The 21,446-nt window shown below is 45.0% G+C and overlaps 1 non-coding gene across 1 annotated transcript; it reads left to right on the forward strand.

Moving 5' to 3' along the window:
• The first annotated feature begins 21,143 nt into the window (after positions 1–21,143).
• On the forward strand, positions 21,144–21,218 carry Trnas-uga (transfer RNA serine (anticodon UGA)). The gene has a single exon. It is a non-coding gene; the product is annotated as a tRNA-Ser (tRNA).
• Positions 21,219–21,446: the final 228 nt, after the last annotated feature.

Consider the following 21,446-nt stretch of genomic DNA (forward strand, 5'->3'; position numbering starts at 1 on the left):
CTTGATGGATTTGAGAGGAACGTTTTGAGGAGAATAATTGGCCCTGTGTATGACAGAGAACAATGGAGGTCAGGTACAATGAAGAATTGTACACTATATATGCTAATGCTCCAGAAAAAAAAAAAATCACACAAGCAGAAAGGATAAGATGGGCGGGTCATGTGGCAAGAATGGAGGAGTCTGAGATGATAACGAAGATTCTCTTTAGTAATCCAGGAGGACAAAGAGGGTGAGGTCAACATCGAGCAAAATGGCTGGATGGAGTGGAAGAAGACCTACAGAAGTTATGATGCAGAAACTGGAGGAGGGCATCATGTGATCGTGGTGGATGTTGGAAGATTGTTGGGAAGGCCAAAGTTCATCCTGGACTGCAGCACCACAGAAGAAGAAGGAGAAGAAGAAGAAGAAAAAGAAGAAGAAGAGGAATCCTGGCCAAACACCTTGAGAAGATTCCTCTATGAGGAGCCAATCAGTATTTGTTTTCCTGTTATACATCCAATTGTATGAAGTTTTTCCATAGGTTTTTGCTTAGTGGCAATGATTCAACACATGTACTTCCTGATATTAATGCTTCATTGCCTGATACGCCATATCAGTTTCCAATCACCCCTCTTCCAGGATTAAATGCACAATGCAGCATGTATTAATTGTCTGGTAGTAATCCACCTGGTGCCCAGCTCATTCACATCTACATTTATACTCTGCAAACTACTGTGAAATGCACGGCAGAGGGCACTTCTCATTATATTACATACTATGGCTACTTCCACGTCCCATGCACATATGGAGTGCCAGAAGAACAACAGCTTAAATGCCTCCGTACACACTGTAACATAATTGCTATAATCTTGTCTTTGTAATCCTTCTGAGACTGATACATAGGGAATTGTGTCATATTCCTAGACTCCTAAATTAAAGCTGGATCCTGAAACTTTGTAAGTATGCTTTTATGGAATATGGCAGTTTGCATCTATCTGCAAGTCTCTACCAGTTGAGCTTTTCCAGCATCTTCATGATATGCTCCACAGGAACAAGGATGAACATATACACTGCCTTTCTTTGTGTATGTTCATTATCATCTGTTAGCCCTATTTTTTTATTGATACAGAGAACTTGAGTAGATTTGTAGGATGAGTCCCTTAAGTATTTGGTACACAATTTACTGTGTAGACACTGCATTTTCCTAGTATTCGACCAATGAATTCAAATTTGTTGCCTGCTTTACATACAACTGAGCCTATGTCATTGTTTTATTTTATATCCCCACAAATCCTTTTCCTAGGCTCTAGTTATGAGGGAGAATAGTGAGAGCAATCTGATAAATATATATGTAATCTCTAAAAACTGAGAAGATTTTGAAAGAAGAGAAATTGTGCATGGTTTGTTGGAGGAATCTGAAGTTATTAATAGGGGAGAAACTCCAGATAGCCAATGATTAATTTTTTGGAACAGGGTAATGAGGTACAATGTTTAGCTGACAGTAGCAGCAATCTTTTTGCTGTTAGTCAGAAATAACTAAATGCTTTATCTGATAAGAAATTGTTTGTAATAATGACTGTTTCTTGTATTCAAACAATTGACACCACAGGGAAGGTGAAGAAATGAGAATGTACCAATGTTGTCCAAGAAATTGTTATTTTAGAAACAGATAAAAGAAGAGCAGATGTACCATCTCAGGGGAAAGAAACTGAGACCGGAGCAAAGGGATGGCATGCCAGTAACATTGCAGAAAAAAGGAAGACTTTGAATGGTATAATGAACATGAAGAGAAAGTGGGAGTGGAGCCAGAGGTATTAATGGCAAACCAGGATGAAATAGAATTATAGGTAGAAAAGTTTCATAAATTACATAGGAGCAGAGTGGGGAGAGCTTAATGACTTCAGGGGATGTTGCAATATTTGCAGTGCTGGGTGATTGAAAATCAACAGGAACTCAAGTTATTTACAAAACTACTTAAAGTATCCTTTGTGTTGTCACTCTTCCTCTTTTTTTTCAATCTGAACAACATGTATACTGAAGTGTCAAGGAAACTGGCACTCCTGCCTAATATCGCATAGGGCCCCACAAGCACGCAGAAGTGCCACTACATGACATGGCATGGAATCGACTAATATGAATCCTGCAGGGTTGTCCATAAGTCTGAAAGAGTACAAGGGAATGGAGATCTCTTCTGGAAGGCATATTGCAGGTCATCCCAGATTTGCTCAATAATGTTCTTGTCTAAAGAGTCTGGTAACCAGCAGAAGAGTTTAAACTCAGAAGAGTATTCCTGGAGTCACTCTGTAGCAATTCTGGATGTGTGGGGTGTCACATTGCCCTGTTGGAATAACCCAAGTCCACTGGAAGGCACAATGGACATGAATGGATGCAGATGATCAGACAGGATGCTTACGTAAGTGTCACCTGTCAGAGTCATATCTAGACGTATCAGGGGCCCATATTACACCAACTGCACATGCCCCACACCATTATAGAGCATCCATCAACATGAACAATCCCCTGCTGCCATGCAAGGTCCATGGATTCATAAGGCTGTCTCTATATCCATACATGTGCTTCCGCTTGATACAATTTGAAACGAGACTTGTCCAAGAAGGCACCACGTTTCTAGTCATCAACAGTCCAATGGCAGTGTTGATGGGTCCAGGTGAGGCATAAAGCTTTGTGTCATGCAGCCATTAAGGGTACACAAGTGGGCCTTCGGCTCCGAAATGATGTTTCGTTGAATGGTTCACACGCTGACAATCGTTGATGGCCCATCATTGAAATCTGCAGCAATTTGTGGAAGAATTGCTCTTCTGCCACACTGAATGATTCTCTTCAGTCATTGTTGGTCCCATTCTTGTAGTGCCTTTTCTGGCCAGAGCAATGTTGGAGACTTGATGTTTCACTGGATTCCTGATATTCATAGCACCCTCATGAAATGGTCATACAGGAAAATCCCCACTTCATCACTACCTCAGAGATGCTTTTTCCCATCGCTTGTGCACCGGCTATAACACTACATTCATACTCACTTAAATCTTGATAACCTGGCTTTGTAGCAGCAGTAACTGGTCTAACAATTGTACCAGACACTTATTATCTGATATACGCACTGCCAACTACAGCACCATATTCTGCCTGTTTACATATCTATATGGTTGAATGCGCATGCCCATACCAGTTTCTAGTTTCTTTGGTGCTTCAGTGTATCATTTTTAACATTCTTTGAAATTTGGGGATATTGCCAAGAAATGCAAAAACAGTGAGAAAGATATGGAATATATCTAGAGTGAGGAAGGGTACAAGAGATTATTTGATGCAGAGAGATGTATTGTTTTGTAATAAATATGCAGTGTTTTGAAGTAATGACATAAAGATTACTGAATGTGACTTTTAAAAGAAGTAGCGACCATACATGATGTCATTGTGCACATAATGTGAGAATATATGATGACGATGATTTGGAAGGGGTAATGAGAATTTCTAAAGTAAAAGATGTAGTGGTGTGGAAACAAAGTATTTTGTTTTTATGGTGATGAAAGTGAGATGATGTTTGTAGAAAAAGCTGGTGATTTGAAGGATTTATATAGAAATGTAGAAAGGACATAGAAAGGTTTATGTGAGTTGTGATGGAATACATCTTTGCCAGCAGACTGGTTAGCACTAGGAAAAATTGTACAGCAGGCGATGAACTAAGTGCAACTATGAGAACATTAGACCAAGATACGCCCCCAGGCTACGAGCTGGTCACATCCTCTGGACAACATACATATTGGCCACCACCAACGACCAGGCTGTCTCCATCTCTCAATTGGTCAATCTCTCATTCCCACTACCTCAGTATGTTGCATCAGCACTCAGTTCACATTGCACCTCAATGCATCACACTGTGCTCTAGTCTTCCACAGCAATAGTCGTCACCTCTCAGCTTAGCTACCTGTGAGGGAATGTTAGTTACTGTGTACATTTGTGATATGGACATGGATAACATTCAAGAATTAATACATGACAGATCATTGCTGTTAAACACAAAACTTCAGACTGGACAATATTGAAGTTAAATACTCAACTGGTTCCTGTAATAAAGTGTATTTCAGCCACATGTGAATTTTCCATTGTAGCGAGAGGAAACCAGCCACCCACTTATCATACCACCTTCTCCTCATCCAGCCAGGAACCACAAACATTACACGAAGGCACAGCCACAACAAGTAGCGACAAGACTAACAAACAAGTTTTGTTTGCTGCAGGGAAGCTGTTGTTGCAGTGATTCTATTTGCTAATTTGTTCTTGTTGTTGCATGTATTACAGGAGGGGAGCTGCAGAACACTCTATTTATCTTTTCAGAAGCTTTTCATATTGCTTTTCCATTCGTCTTTTTCATATTTTGCTGTAATTTGTTAGCATTAGAATGGCTACCTTGCCCCTCCACCCCCTGTCCCTCACCTCAGCAGCAGACTGTTTCTTCTCTAGAACTAAATTAGATTTTTCAGTTTCAGAATCAGCAAATCACCACATTGCTGTCTACTGTACAGCAATTGCTCTCTGCACAAGCTGTGTCGGCTGCTCAACTGACCAACCACTAGATCCAACAAGTTCCACCAAACAACATTCCACCATTTCGGCACTTTGATGAAAGAGAAGAGTAGTTCCACACCCACTGTCAAGTCCATTGAATTCAAGGTACTGTGAAATCTCATTATTTACTATCCATTGTGGGAACCCTTGTGTTTCACTTAATTCAAAAACTCTTCCCTGTGTCATCTCCCAATGCAGTCTCCTACGATGAAATAGTAAGTGCTTTAAGACAGTATTACGAACAGCAGACAAGTCACGGAAGCCAGATTCCAGTTCTTTCACTTTAAGTAAAAGTCAGAACAGACATACTGTCAGTGATTTGCTGACTTACAGGGTCTCACTAGCAAGTGTAAATTCGAGTGGCAACTTTTATAATGACTTGATGATCTGTGATGTGATCACATACAATGTCCCTGATAGCAGAATCAGAGAACAGATTCTCAAGTCCTCATATCCTTCACTCCATCAAGTGTTGCAAATATTAGAACAACTCGATTCCAGTACCATAGTTGCCGATAAATTTGATCAGGTCCCAAGTTGTTGAGCCGAGTTTCCTCTTACCCTTGACTGCCCCACTTAGCCACCACATAAACCATGCACACCGAGATGCAGACAGCCTAGTAAACAAGTAGCCAGGCCTGTAAATCTAGTGAAGTCTTGCCCTCACTGCTTTGTTCACCACAAGAAGCAAGATTACCAATTGCACACCGTGACATGTTACTCAAGTGGAAAGAAAGACTATGTCCAGGCAGTTTGCTTGCAATGGCAAAGAACACCAATTCTGCCCCCTCTTGCAACAACATGTCTCACGCACATTCTGTGAATCCAATGTTTTCAAAACCGACTAGAGGTTCCAGCAGTAATTCTAGTAAAGTAACTCCAGTGCAGTACAACGCCATTCCAGCAAACTATTTGTAGCACTATAAGTTGCTGGCAGCCATGTTGACTTTCAATTGGACACAGGTGCTTCTGTAACTTTGCTTAATCATGTGACGTATGAACAGTTAGGCTCATCACACCTGACAAAATCCAGCATGCACCTAACCGCATACAATGGACAGGAAATTCCAGTACTTGGGCAGTGTAGTTTGCCAGCCACTTACAAATCTCACTCTAGGCCAAGGAAATTTACTGTGTTGCAATCAAGATACAGTGAAAATATTTTTGGCTTAGATTTGTTTGACTTGTTTGGCATTAGCATCCAAGACAATGTACTTTCAGTGTCTGGTTTTAATTCAAAAGACAGTGTTGCTAATTTGCTTAAGGAATTTCCCAAACACTTTTATGATGGACTTGGAAAAGCTACTAACTTTTTAGCGCCCATTAACCTGAAAGACAATGCACAGCCTAAGCATTTCTGGCCTCGACCCATTCCCATTGCTTTAAGAGACGAAGTAGCCACTGAATTAAAAGAATTGCAAGACAGTGGTATGACTGCTACAGTAAAAGCTAGTTATGGGCAAGTCCATTGGTTTTGATGACCAAGCCTTCTCATTTGTGTTGACTTTAAAACTACAGTCTATCTACAGACAAAAAAACTGACACTTATCCATTGCCTCACACTGAGGAACTTATGGAAAGGCTTAGTGCAGGCCATTACTTTTCTAAGATAGATTTGCATGATGTTTATTTGCAAATAACACGAGATGAAGAATCACAGAAAGTGTTTGTCATTAATACACATTTAAGCCTGTTCAAGCATATGTGTTTGCCTTTCGGCAGTGCCTCCACATCCGCCATTTTTCATCATTACTTGGAACAGCTGACCGCAAAAGTGCCATTCTGTTCGATCTACCTTGACAACATTGTCATCTCAGGTAGTGCAGCAGAAGAACATATTGTCAGTTTGCGTATTTTTTTTTTTTTTTTTTGAGTGTTGACAGGTGCAGCACTCAAGTGTCGTCTTGAAAAGTGCAACTTTTTTCAAGCTGAACTACTGTACTTATGTCATGTGATAAACGGTTAGGTATCTCATTTGCATGCAATCTGTGCCCTGTCTAATCTTCAAACTGTGTCTAAACTTCTGTCAGTGCTAGGCAAGTTGACATACTACATTCATTTCATTCCAAATGCTTCACAGATAATGGCTCCATTGCACCGCTTGCATCGGAAAAATGTGCATTTCATCTGGACCAAAGATTATCACGACATGTTTCAGAAACTCAAAAATGCGTTGCTCAGTGACAGATAAAAACTAACCTCCTCCTGAACAGGCCATGAAGGCCCAACAGTACCGACTGACTGCCATGTCACCCTCAGCCCAAGGCATCACTGGATGCGGATATGGAGGAGCATGCGGTCACCACACAGCTCGTCTGACCGAATGTCAGTTTCCGAGACCGGAGCCGCTACTTCTCAATCACGTAGCTCCTCAGTTTACCTCACAAGGGCTGAGTCCATCCCGCTTGCCAACAGTGCTCGGCAGAGCAGATGGTCACCCATCCAAGTGCTATCCCAGCTCGACAGAGCTTAATTTTGGTGATCTGACAGGAACCAGTGTTACCAGAGCAGCAAGGTCACTGGCGCTCAGTGACAGATGTTTAGCACATTTTGATCCTGCCAAACCAGTGATTTTGCAAGTAGGTGCTGTAACATTCCCTGGCCGCACACACGCTATTAATAAACTAAAATTTAATTGCACTATATACGCCACTATGAAGCAATTTGTATATACTGTAATTATTTAACAAAAAATATTATTTAATTTTGTGTAAAGGACATTCATTATTATTGTAATATTTTCTGTAGTAATATTCTCGATGTATTTATGATTGTATTATTTCTATACTCATAATGTAATTACGAAATGTGGCAATATCTGCGATAACAAAAATGTAAAATACAGCCGCAGATTGCACAGAGACATTACGGTTGATAATGATATAAATAGGAACACATAGTGTGCATTCTTTGTCTTCTTCCTCGAGAGCTGAGAGAGAGAGCAACCTGTGACGTTGCATTTTATGAATGGGTAGACTTCATCTGCCTGTATCTAGGTTTAGCTGCCATTAGAGGAGAAATTACAAACTAATGTAAGTTGAATTATTGTTGTGGTCTAAATACATTATAATTTATCAAAAGTGTGTATTACTAATGTAAATTAGCTTGCCCATGTCATCTATAATATTTCTTTAAAGAAATTTCAGCATTTTTAGCGGTGTTGCTGGGCTGTGCCGCGACCGAACGATTTGCAGCGGCGGCACATTTAAAAAATTGTTCCTCTAAGAAAAATTAACCAAACCCGTAAATCGGGAGCAGATAAAAATTAGCAGTGAATTAAGAAAATGTTTTTCTTTTACAGCGATCCTGAGACTGACGCAATTTATTACTAGTTTCACATTTGTGCGTTCTTAGGTGGATAGTTAACGTTGAAATTTAACAATTTGTTGGTTCTTTCAAATAACTTAAATGTATAGTGAAGTGTGTTTTATCAATGATAATTAAACGTTCAGGTCGGCTTGGCAATATTTAACCATTTTCTGCTAATAGAGACAGTCTTGTGTTCCATAGCTAACGCCGGGAAAGAATTCAGTAAATATTAAAAAAAAAAAAAAACCACTGCATTTAGAAAATGTGTGCCAAGGCCGAATTATGTAAAAGATTTAATTCTCAACCAAATATTCTTAGTCAGTTAATATGAATTTATCAGCATGAGAGGGTTGACTAAGTTCACGTAATTTTAAATGTACTTAATTCTGTCTAAATGAATTTTTATTACCACACGTAAATAAGAGGTTCTACAACAAAGTTCGTATGTACTGACTGAAAGAAAGAGCAAATAAGAAATAACAAAAAACAAATTAAAAAAAGGTAACTGATTATTTTTATTTTTTTAATTTCATTAAATTGGCGCCCAATAACGCGGGGATCGAATATGCAGTGGCCACAAAATTCCCATGAGATAACTAGGGAATTATTGTAGTCGAACTTTGTTGGAGAACAATTAATATTTTTTCATGTACTGTATGCATTGCCTAACCAATATTGTGTGGTAATACCCGCATATGATTTTTTTGCATGAGAACACTATAGACCCAGAGGCAAGCTGAAGAAGAGAGCTCATTATATCAAAAAATTAATTACCTACCACAATACCAGGGGGCAGCTGCAGCCAAGATAGATCACCAAAAGGTAAAGCTACAGTGTAGTTGTCCTGTGGGTAGTAAAGTAGCCTCAGTGCAGTGTTCTCGGATCATTAGTGGTGTGCTTGTTGTTAGTGTTCTTTTTTTAAAATAACAGGACATTTGAGTAGCTAGTCATCGTAGTATATAACAAGTGTGTTTCAACAAATGGCCATTTCTTGTGTGATTATGTCAGTGAAACCTGAGTGTTAGGATATTTAGTTAAGATTTTGTTTCTTTTGTTGACTATGGTTAGATTGCGTAGTCAGAAAGATATAAACATGGATAAAGAACAACAGTTAACAAGCAGTGATACCGAGGTAGAAAGTGGGGCACAAAGTAATGTTAGTGGCGTAGTTCAGGAAGTACAATGTGAGAATCTGGGGGCAGAAGGGCAAGAAATGTTGCCACTGCCAGCCAGTGATTCAGTTGATAGTAGAAATACTGTGCCACCCACAAGCACTAGGCACGGACCAGAGAGTGGTGAGGCGTCAGAAGTGCAATCATTCAGAGTTATGTTCGAGCGCATGCTCAATTTCCAAGCTACGTTTGTGCATGAACAAGCAGAGCGTGACCAGAGATTGGTAGCTGAATTTGCACGTATGCAAGCAGAACGCGATAGAGAACGTGATACTAAACAAGCAGAGCGTGATCGATGCCAGCATGAGAGAGACTTGCAGTTAATGCAATCTTTGGAAGCCATGCAAAGTGAGATTGTTAGTTTGAGACAAAACTGTGAAACCATACCCAAAGCGGTGCAAGAACTGAGCGAAAGAGTAGATAATATCCAAGTGGCTAACGCCAGTATCATGGGTGAAATCAGTGTACTGGCTAACAGGATGTAACAATTAGAAATTGACACAAGTCAAGTAATTGAGCAGGAAATGTCCGAACAATTGCATAAAATTGAAAACCAATTAAAAAAAAAAAATAGACGAGACGGTGCACGCCGCAATTGAAGCCATAGACGTGGGCTCCAATGCGGAAGTGCAGGACCTAAAAAAGGTGGTGCACACTGACATTCCGCTGTGGCAGTGGAATGTCAATTGTCGTCTTGCAGAGCTCGAAAACAGCTTGTTGCACAGCGACGCACAGGCGTCTGACACGTCAGGCAGGTCCTTTTTTTTTTTTTTTTTTTTTTTTGATGGACTTGTAGTCCGGGGTGATAAGTTATGTTACAGCATCACCGGTCTATTACGGTCTAACTGTGTCGGTGGGGCAGTAAATTTCCACAGGGCAGTGACTGCGTCACTGCAATTCAATTCACTTAGGAGGTGTGGCGGTGGGACTTGTAGTCCCGTACCACCCTCTGACGGTGATAGTACTACATGAGTCAGGCAGAAAAATTTTGCCCAACATGGGCAGGTGAAGGTGTGGCTGTGAGCCAGGTCCAACAATGATAGGCGTATAAATACAGCAGTGAAAAATTGCGACTGCGAGACAGAACGGACAACCAATGTTAGCGAAACAAACAAATGTCACTCCAAAATAATGATTGAAGAAAGTCTAATTAAAAACCGACAGTTTCAGATCTTTACAACGGAGAAGAAATCTGTTCACCCTGTAGTGTTTATCAAGGGATTTAGAAACATTTTGCCTAGCGTTTGGAGTCATACACAGAAAATACAGTTCGTTATGTCTTACATACAAGGAGATGCTGCATTATGGGCAACCGAAGCAGCTCACAGTTGCGACACATATGAGCAATTTGAAAAGGCATTCTTGGCCAAATATTGGTCAACATGTATTCAGGAGAGATTACGGAAAGAGGTATATAATCCAGAGCCGTATTCTCCAAGATTAGGCAATTTGCGAAAATATTTTGAGAAATATATTAATAAGACCCGTTGCTGGGACAAGCAGATTTCATCCCGGGATTTGATCAGACTTTTGAAATCACAGTTGCCGATACACGTAAAGGAAAAACTTATACACGTACCGGAGAACGACATGGAACATTTCTTGTCTGTTCTGGACTCAATTGACCTGATTCAGGAGGATGTTAAGGCAGCCTCTGAACAGGCTAGAAGTAACGGAAACGGTTACAGAAACTGTCGAAATAACACGCCTCCACCAAATAATGGAAACGGCGGAGGTAACAATAGGAGACAAGATTATGTACAAAACGGGAATAGAGGTAGAGACCGGAACGGCAATAGTCCGCCGGTGAGTAATGACCCGAAAAGGAGGTCAGAGGACCGATATGAAACAGGCCCACCAAGCAATAGTAGGTGGAAAAATGCCAGGGGGCCGTGGAACACTAATACCTATAACGATGCAAACTGAGCTTGGCCACAGAACCAGAGGCCCAGTCCGGACCGACAAAACAGTGAAAGATATGACAATAACCGACCGCCACCACAAAATGCGCCAATTGCGCAACCGTGGCGGCCGACGCAACACAACTTACACATAGTGGAGGTCAGCGACACAGAGCAGCCACACCCATCCACCAGTAATAATCCAACAAACTAGATTCAGCCGAGATACGCTCTCCATCGTCGGCTGAGGTTTGGAGTGAGAGCAGCCCGACACAGAACAAAATATCGGGAATCTGTATCCTCAGGTATAATGACGGGGTACAGATGGGACATGAATTAATAACTGAACCACCCACGTGCATAAAGGAACACAAAGACAAAGTACAAGCGATAATAGAGATCAAAATTAACAATATTGATGTACAAGCAATCGCAGACACAGGTGCTACTGTCAGTGTCATGAGTATGGACTTATTCAGAGTACTGGGGAAAGAAAAGCGTATGCTGACTTTTCCTGTAAACAATTGCAAAGTCACTGGAGCCATCAGTGCACAGCGACAAATAATTAAACTCCAAGTGTATATAGGGGGAGAAACCATGGCGTGCTCATTCCTGGTAGTAAAGGGTTTAAAGGTAGCCTGCATTTTGGGGGTAGATTTTTGAGAGAAAGGAACGCAGTAATCGACCTTTCTCGGGGAAAATTAAGTTTGATGAACGCGGGTAGGAGTATAGAATTGTCCATGCTCAGATCTGAAGAGGTACCTGTGCCTAATTGTAATGCTATTAACATAAAATGTAGGAATCAGTGGATATTACATTTAGACAATCATTCTCTAAGACAAAATCTCTATTATCCAGACGTACAAAGTGATAAATTAAAAGCAAATGTGGACGCACTTGTGAACAAAGTATCACAGTCCGAAAATTTGAACTCAATGCAACAGCGCGATTTGGTACAGCTATTATCTAAATATGCAGATGTATTTTCAGAATGAACAGGAATCGTTAAGGGGTATCAATACAATATCGAGGTGAAGCCTCACAAAACCTACTGTCGAGCCTCATACTCCATTCCTTAGTCCAAGAAGGAAATAGTAGCTATCTCTTAGCAGATCCCCACTCAGGGAGAGTACGGGGACTGTATCCGTGTAAGGATGTGAAATTATTCCTACAGTAAATGACTAATAGTCCTATGTGTTATGTGTAAGAAAGGTACACCATTCTTTTGAAAATGAATGAACATTAATGATGTGTGATCTGTAGAGATAATGTACTAGTGTAGAAGTATTTAGTTATAAGAATGTGATTGACTTTCTCTTTTGTTTATGAAGATTTGTGTTATGTCTTCTTTTTAATTAGTGTTAGCTTAAACATGCTCTAAATGTCTGCACAGATAACCTGATTAGTGCAATTATTTGTAGTGTTAAATTGTGACTGATATCAGTCAGGAGGAACACTTTAGTAGTGATTAGTTTGTGTACTGCATAATATTCTATATGTGTGTCAAACTTGAAATATTTCTTGGTACAATCTTTTCTATTATATATATATATTTATATATGTGTAGCTGTCCGATTGACAGATTCGAACCCAGAACAATATCAATAATATGAGACCCTGAGAACTTTATTTTCAAACCAGTGTTATCAAAGAGAATAATGCACCCAGTAGTGATCCGAGGGCACCATGGGAGGCAAACTTATTGCAAATTTAAGTAACGCAAAGTTACGCACAAAGAAGCTTCAATTGAAGCATGTGCAGATCCAATCAGTTAAAAGAGCTAGCCTGATACAGTCCAAGTCAATTTTAGCCTACAGAGACTACACTGTAGTTACGTAGGACCTTGCAAGTAAACTGAGACATAATTTCAAAGGAGTTATTGAACAATATGCCTTAATCCGGCTGGAATGCACAAATAAAATCTACTCGAACATAAATATAGATGATTTTTGGGCAAACTAATACGAAATTTTAATGAAACTTCCTGGCAGATCAAAACTGTGTGCCCGAACGAGACTCGAACACGGGACCTTTGCCTTTCGCGAGCAAGTGCTCTACCAACTGAGCTACCGAAGCACGACTCACGCCCGGTACTCACAGCTTTACTCCTGCCAGTACCTCGTCTCCTACCTTCCAAACTTTACAGAAGCTCTCCTGCGAACCATGCAGAACTAGCACTCCTGAAAGAAAGGATATTGTGGAGACATGGCTTAGCCACAGCCTAGGGGATGTTTCCAGAATGAGATTTTCACTCTGCAGCGGAGTGTGCGCGGATATGAAACTTCCTGGCAGATCAAAACTGTGTGCCCGACCGAGACCCGAACTCGGGACCTTTGCCTTTCGCGGGCAAGTGCTCTACCAACTGAGCTACCGAAGCACGACTCACGCCCGGTACTCACAGCTTTACTCCTGCCAGTACCTCGTCTCCTACCTTCCAAACTTTACAGAAGCTCTCCTGCGAACCATGCAGAACTAGCACTCCTGAAAGAAAGGATATTGCGGAGACATGGCTTAGCCACAGCCTAGCGGATGTTTCCAGAATGAGATTTTCACTCTGCAGCGGAGTGTGCGCTGATATGAAACTTCCTGGCAGATCAAAACTGTGTGCCCGACCGAGACTCGAATTCGGGACCTTTGCCTTTCGCGGGCAAGTGCTCTACCAACTGAGCTACCGAAGCACGACTCACGCCCGATACTCACAGCTTTACTCCTGCCAGTACCTCGTCTCCTACCTTCCAAACTTTACAGAAGCTCTCCTGCGAACCATGCAAAACTACCACTCCTGAAAGAAAGGATATTGCGGAGACATGGCTTAGCCACAGCCTAGGGGATGTTTCCAGAATGAGATTTTCACTCTGCAGCGGAGTGTGCGCTGATATGAAACTTCCTGGCAGATCAAAACTGTGTGCCCGACCGAGACTCGAATTCGGGACCTTTGCCTTTCGCGGGCAAGTGCTCTATCAACTGAGCTACCGAAGCACGACTCACGCCCGATACTCACAGCTTTACTCCTGCCAGTACCTCGTCTCCTACCTTCCAAACTTTACAGAAGCTCTCCTGCGAACCATGCAAAACTAGCACTCCTGAAAGAAAGGATATTGCGGAGACATGGCTTAGCCACAGCCTAGGGGATGTTTCCAGAATGAGATTTTCACTCTGCAGCGGAGTGTGCGCTGATATGAAACTTCCTGGCAGATCAAAACTGTGTGCCCGACCGAGACCCGAACTCGGGACCTTTGCCTTTCGCGGGCAAGTGCTCTACCAACTGAGCTACCGAAGCACGACTCACGCCCGGTACTCACAGCTTTACTCCTGCCAGTACCTCGTCTCCTACCTTCCAAACTTTACAGAAGCTCTCCTGCGAACCATGCAGAACTAGCACTCCTGAAAGAAAGGATATTGCGGAGACATGGCTTAGCCACAGCCTAGGGGATGTTTCCAGAATGAGATTTTCACTCTGCAGCGGAGTGTGCGCTGATATGAAACTTCCTGGCAGATCAAAACTGTGTGCCCGACCGAGACACGAACTCGCGACCTTTGCCTTTCGCGGGCAAGTGCTCTACCAACTGAGCTACCGAAGCACGACTCACGCCCGGTACTCACAGCTTTACTCCTGCCAGTACCTCGTCTCCTACCTTCCAAACTTTACAGAAGCTCTCCTGCGAACCATGCAGAACTAGCACTCCTGAAAGAAAGGATATTGCGGAGACATGGCTTAGCCACAGCCTAGGGGATGTTTCCAGAATGAGATTTTCACTCTGCAGCGGAGTGTGCGCTGATATGAAACTTCCTGGCAGGTCAAAACTGTGTGCCCGATCGAGACTCGAACTCGGGACCTTTGCCTTTCGCGGGCAAGTGCTCTACCAACTGAGCTACCGAAGCACGACTCACGCCCGGTACTCACAGCTTTACTCCTGCCAGTACCTCGTCTCCTACCTTCCAAACTTTACAGAAGCTCTCCTGCGAACCATGCAGAACTAGCACTCCTGAAAGAAAGGATATTGCGGAGACATGGCTTAGCCACAGCCTAGGGGATGTTTCCAGAATGAGAATTTCACTCTGCAGCGGAGTGTGCGCTGATATGAAACTTCCTGGGAGATCAAAACTGTGTGCCCGACCGAGACTCGAACTCGGGACCTTTGCCTTTCGCGGGCAAGTGCTCTACCAACTGAGCTACCGAAGCACGACTCACGCCCGGTACTCACAGCTTTACTCCTGCCAGTACCTCGTCTCCTACCTTCCAAACTTTACAGAAGCTCTCCTGCAAACCATGCAGAACTAGCACTCCTGAAAGAAAGGATATTGCGGAGACATGGCTTAGCCACAGCCTAGGGGATGTTTCCAGAATGAGATTTTCACTCTGCAGCGGAGTGTGCGCTGATATGAAACTTCCTGGCAGATCAAAACTGTGTGCCCGACCGAGACTCGAATTCGGGACCTTTGCCTTTCGCGGGCAAGTGCTCTACCAACTGAGCTACCGAAGCACGACTCACGCCCGATACTCACAGCTTTACTCCTGCCAGTACCTCGTCTCCTACCTTCCAAACTTTACAGAAGCTCTCCTGCGAACCATGCAAAACTAGCACTCCTGAAAGAAAGGATATTGCGGAGACATGGCTTAGCCACAGCCTAGGGGATGTTTCCAGAATGAGATTTTCACTCTGCAGCGGAGTGTGCGCTGATATGAAACTTCCTGGCAGATCAAAACTGTGTGCCCGACCGAGACACGAACTCGCGACCTTTGCCTTTCGCGGGCAAGTGCTCTACCAACTGAGCTACCGAAGCACGACTCACGCCCGGTACTCACAGCTTTACTCCTGCCAGTACCTCGTCTCCTACCTTCCAAACTTTACAGAAGCTCTCCTGCGAACCATGCAGAACTAGCACTCCTGAAAGAAAGGATATTGCGGAGACATGGCTTAGCCACAGCCTAGGGGATGTTTCCAGAATGAGATTTTCACTCTGCAGCGGAGTGTGCGCTGATATGAAACTTCCTGGCAGGTCAAAACTGTGTGCCCGATCGAGACTCGAACTCGGGACCTTTGCCTTTCGCGGGCAAGTGCTCTACCAACTGAGCTACCGAAGCACGACTCACGCCCGGTACTCACAGCTTTACTCCTGCCAGTACCTCATCTCCTACCTTCCAAACTTTACAGAAGCTCTCCTGCGAACCATGCAGAACTAGCACTCCTGAAAGAAAGGATATTGCGGAGACATGGCTTAGCCACAGCCTAGGGGATGTTTCCAGAATGAGATTTTCACTCTGCAGCGGAGTGTGCGCTGATATGAAACTTCCTGGCAGATCAAAACTGTGTGCCTGACCGAGACTCGAACTCGGGACCTTTGCCTTTCGCGGGCAAGTGCTCTACCAACTGAGCTACCGAAGCACGACTCACGCCCGGTACTCACAGCTTTACTCCTGCCAGTACCTCGTCTCCTACCTTCCAAACTTTACAGAAGCTCTCCTGCGAACCATGCAGAACTAGCACTCCTGAAAGAAAGGATATTGCGGAGACATGGCTTAGCCACAGCCTAGGGGATGTTTCCAGAATGAGATTTTCACTCTGCAGCGGAGTGTGCGCTGATATGAAACTTCCTGGCAGATCAAAACTGTGTGCCCGACCGAGACTCGAATTCGGGACCTTTGCCTTTCGCGGGCAAGTGCTCTACCAACTGAGCTACCGAAGCACGACTCACGCCCGATACTCACAGCTTTACTCCTGCCAGTACCTCGTCTCCTACCTTCCAAACTTTACAGAAGCTCTCCTGCGAACCATGCAAAACTAGCACTCCTGAAAGAAAGGATATTGCGGAGACATGGCTTAGCCACAGCCTAGGGGATGTTTCCAGAATGAGATTTTCACTCTGCAGCGGAGTGTGCGCTGATATGAAACTTCCTGGCAGATCAAAACTGTGTGCCCGACCGAGACACGAACTCGCGACCTTTGCCTTTCGCGGGCAAGTGCTCTACCAACTGAGCTACCGAAGCACGACTCACGCCCGGTACTCACAGCTTTACTCCTGCCAGTACCTCGTCTCCTACCTTCCAAACTTTACAGAAGCTCTCCTGCGAACCATGCAGAACTAGCACTCCTGAAAGAAAGGATATTGCGGAGACATGGCTTAGCCACAGCCTAGGGGATGTTTCCAGAATGAGATTTTCACTCTGCAGCGGAGTGTGCGCTGATATGAAACTTCCTGGCAGATCAAAACTGTGTGCCTGACCGAGACTCGAACTCGGGACCTTTGCCTTTCGCGGGCAAGTGCTCTACCAACTGAGCTACGGAAGCACGACTCACGCCCGGTACTCACAGCTTTACTCCTGCCAGTACCTCGTCTCCTACCTTCCAAACTTTACAGAAGCTCTCCTGCAAACCATGCAGAACTAGCACTCCTGAAAGAAAGGATATTGCGGAGACATGGCTTAGCCACAGCCTAGGGGATGTTTCCAGAATGAGATTTTCACTCTGCAGCGGAGTGTGCGCTGATATGAAACTTCCTGGCAGATCAAAACTGTGTGCCCAACCGAGACTCGAACTCGGGACCTTTGCCTTTCGCGGGCAAGTGCTCTACCAACTGAGCTACCGAAGCACGACTCACGCCCGGTACTCACAGCTTTACTCCTGCCAGTACCTCGTCTCCTACCTTCCAAACTTTACAGAAGCTCTCCTGCGAACCATGCAGAACTAGCACTCCTGAAAGAAAGGATATTGCGGAGACATGGCTTAGCCACAGCCTAGGGGATGTTTCCAGAATGAGATTTTCACTCTGCAGCGGAGTGTGCGCTGATATGAAACTTCCTGGCAGATCAAAACTGTGTGCCCGACCGAGACTCGAACTCGGGACCTTTGCCTTTCGCGGGCAAGTGCTCTACCAACTGAGCTACCGAAGCACGACTCACGCCCAGTACTCACAGCTTTACTCCTGCCAGTACCTCGTCTCCTACCTTCCAAACTTTACAGAAGCTCTCCTGCAAACCATGCAGAACTAGCACTCCTGAAAGAAAGGATATTGCGGAGACATGGCTTAGCCACAGCCTAGGGGATGTTTCCAGAATGAGATTTTCACTCTGCAGCGGAGTGTGCGCTGATATGAAACTTCCTGGCAGATCAAAACTGTGTGCCCGACCGAGACCCGAACTCGGGACCTTTGCCTTTCGCGGGCAAGTGCTCTACCAACTGAGCTACCGAAGCACGACTCACGCCCGGTACTCACAGCTTTACTCCTGCCAGTACCTCGTCTCCTACCTTCCAAACTTTACAGAAGCTCTCCTGCGAACCATGCAGAACTAGCACTCCTGAAAGAAAGGATATTGCGGAGACATGGCTTAGCCACAGCCTAGGGGATGTTTCCAGAATGAGATTTTCACTCTGCAGCGGAGTGTGCGCTGATATGAAACTTCCTGGCAGATCAAAACTGTGTGCCCGACCGAGACCCGAACTCGGGACCTTTGCCTTTCGCGGGCAAGTGCTCTACCAACTGAGCTACCGAAGCACGACTCACGCCCGGTACTCACAGCTTTACTCCTGCCAGTACCTCGTCTCCTACCTTCCAAACTTTACAGAAGCTCTCCTGCGAACCATGCAGAACTAGCACTCCTGAAAGAAAGGATATTGCGGAGACATGGCTTAGCCACAGCCTAGGGGATGTTTCCAGAATGAGATTTTCACTCTGCAGCGGAGTGTGCGCTGATATGAAACTTCCTGGCAGATCAAAACTGTGTGCCCGACCGAGACTCGAACTCGGGACCTTTGCCTTTCGCGGGCAAGTGCTCTACCAACTGAGCTACCGAAGCACGACTCACGCCCAGTACTCACAGCTTTACTCCTGCCAGTACCTCGTCTCCTACCTTCCAAACTTTACAGAAGCTCTCCTGCAAACCATGCAGAACTAGCACTCCTGAAAGAAAGGATATTGCGGAGACATGGCTTAGCCACAGCCTAGGGGATGTTTCCAGAATGAGATTTTCACTCTGCAGCGGAGTGTGCGCTGATATGAAACTTCCTGGCAGATCAAAACTGTGTGCCCGACCGAGACCCGAACTCGGGACCTTTGCCTTTCGCGGGCAAGTGCTCTACCAACTGAGCTACCGAAGCACGACTCACGCCCGGTACTCACAGCTTTACTCCTGCCAGTACCTCGTCTCCTACCTTCCAAACTTTACAGAAGCTCTCCTGCGAACCATGCAGAACTAGCACTCCTGAAAGAAAGGATATTGCGGAGACATGGCTTAGCCACAGCCTAGGGGATGTTTCCAGAATGAGATTTTCACTCTGCAGCGGAGTGTGCGCTGATATGAAACTTCCTGGCAGATCAAAACTGTGTGCCCGACCGAGACCCGAACTCGGGACCTTTGCCTTTCGCGGGCAAGTGCTCTACCAACTGAGCTACCGAAGCACGACTCACGCCCGGTACTCACAGCTTTACTCCTGCCAGTACCTCGTCTCCTACCTTCCAAACTTTACAGAAGCTCTCCTGCGAACCATGCAGAACTAGCACTCCTGAAAGAAAGGATATTGCGGAGACATGGCTTAGCCACAGCCTAGGGGATGTTTCCAGAATGAGATTTTCACTCTGCAGCGGAGTGTGCGCTGATATGAAACTTCCTGGCAGATCAAAACTGTGTGCCCGACCGAGACCCGAACTCGGGACCTTTGCCTTTCGCGGGCAAGTGCTCTACCAACTGAGCTACCGAAGCACGACTCACGCCCGGTACTCACAGCTTTACTCCTGCCAGTACCTCGTCTCCTACCTTCCAAACTTTACAGAAGCTCTCCTGCGAACCATGCAGAACTAGCACTCCTGAAAGAAAGGATATTGCGGAGACATGGCTTAGCCACAGCCTAGGGGATGTTTCCAGAATGAGATTTTCACTCTGCAGCGGAGTGTGCGCTGATATGAAACTTCCTGGCAGATCAAAACTGTGTGCCCGACCGAGACCCGAACTCGGGACCTTTGCCTTTCGCGGGCAAGTGCTCTACCAACTGAGCTACCGAAGCACGACTCACGCCCGGTACTCACAGCTTTACTCCTGCCAGTACCTCGTCTCCTACCTTCCAAACTTTACAGAAGCTCTCCTGCGAACCATGCAGAACTAGCACTCCTGAAAGAAAGGATATTGCGGAGACATGGCTTAGCCACAGCCTAGGGGATGTTTCCAGAATGAGATTTTCACTCTGCAGCGGAGTGTGCGCTGATATGAAACTTCCTGGCAGATCAAAACTGTGTGCCCGACCGAGACTCGAACTCGGGACCTTTGCCTTTCGCGGGCAAGTGCTCTACCAACTGAGCTACCGAAGCACGACTCACGCCCAGTACTCACAGCTTTACTCCTGCCAGTACCTCGTCTCCTACCTTCCAAACTTTACAGAAGCTCTCCTGCAAACCATGCAGAACTAGCACTCCTGAAAGAAAGGATATTGCGGAGACATGGCTTAGCCACAGCCTAGGGGATGTTTCCAGAATGAGATTTTCACTCTGCAGCGGAGTGTGCGCTGATATGAAACTTCCTGGCAGATCAAAACTGTGTGCCCGACCGAGACCCGAACTCGGGACCTTTGCCTTTCGCGGGCAAGTGCTCTACCAACTGAGCTACCGAAGCACGACTCACGCCCGGTACTCACAGCTTTACTCCTGCCAGTACCTCGTCTCCTACCTTCCAAACTTTACAGAAGCTCTCCTGCGAACCATGCAGAACTAGCACTCCTGAAAGAAAGGATATTGCGGAGACATGGCTTAGCCACAGCCTAGGGGATGTTTCCAGAATGAGATTTTCACTCTGCAGCGGAGTGTGCGCTGATATGAAACTTCCTGGCAGATCAAAACTGTGTGCCCGACCGAGACCCGAACTCGGGACCTTTGCCTTTCGCGGGCAAGTGCTCTACCAACTGAGCTACCGAAGCACGACTCACGCCCGGTACTCACAGCTTTACTCCTGCCAGTACCTCGTCTCCTACCTTCCAAACTTTACAGAAGCTCTCCTGCGAACCATGCAGAACTAGCACTCCTGAAAGAAAGGATATTGCGGAGACATGGCTTAGCCACAGCCTAGGGGATGTTTCCAGAATGAGATTTTCACTCTGCAGCGGAGTGTGCGCTGATATGAAACTTCCTGGCAGATCAAAACTGTGTGCCCGACCGAGACTCGAACTCGCGACCTTTGCCTTTCGCGGGCAAGTGCTCTACCGGGCGTGAGTCGTGCTTCGGTAGCTCAGTTGGTAGAGCATTTGCCCGTGAAAGGCAAAGGTCCCGAGTTCAAGTCTCGGTCGGGCACACAGTTTTGATCTGCCAGGAAGTTTCATATCAGCGCACACTCCGCTGCAGAGTGAAAATCTCATTCTGGAAACATCCCCTAGGCTGTGGCTAAGCCATGTCTCCGCAATATCCTTTCTTTCAGGAGTGCTAGTTCTGCATGGTTCGCAGGAGTGCTTCTGTAAAGTTTGGAAGGTAGGAGACGAGGTACTGGCAGGAGTAAAGCTGTGAGTACCGGGCGTGAGTCGTG

Source organism: Schistocerca serialis, chromosome 2, assembly GCF_023864345.2.
Source record: "Schistocerca serialis cubense isolate TAMUIC-IGC-003099 chromosome 2, iqSchSeri2.2, whole genome shotgun sequence".
NCBI lineage: Eukaryota > Metazoa > Arthropoda > Insecta > Orthoptera > Acrididae > Schistocerca > Schistocerca serialis.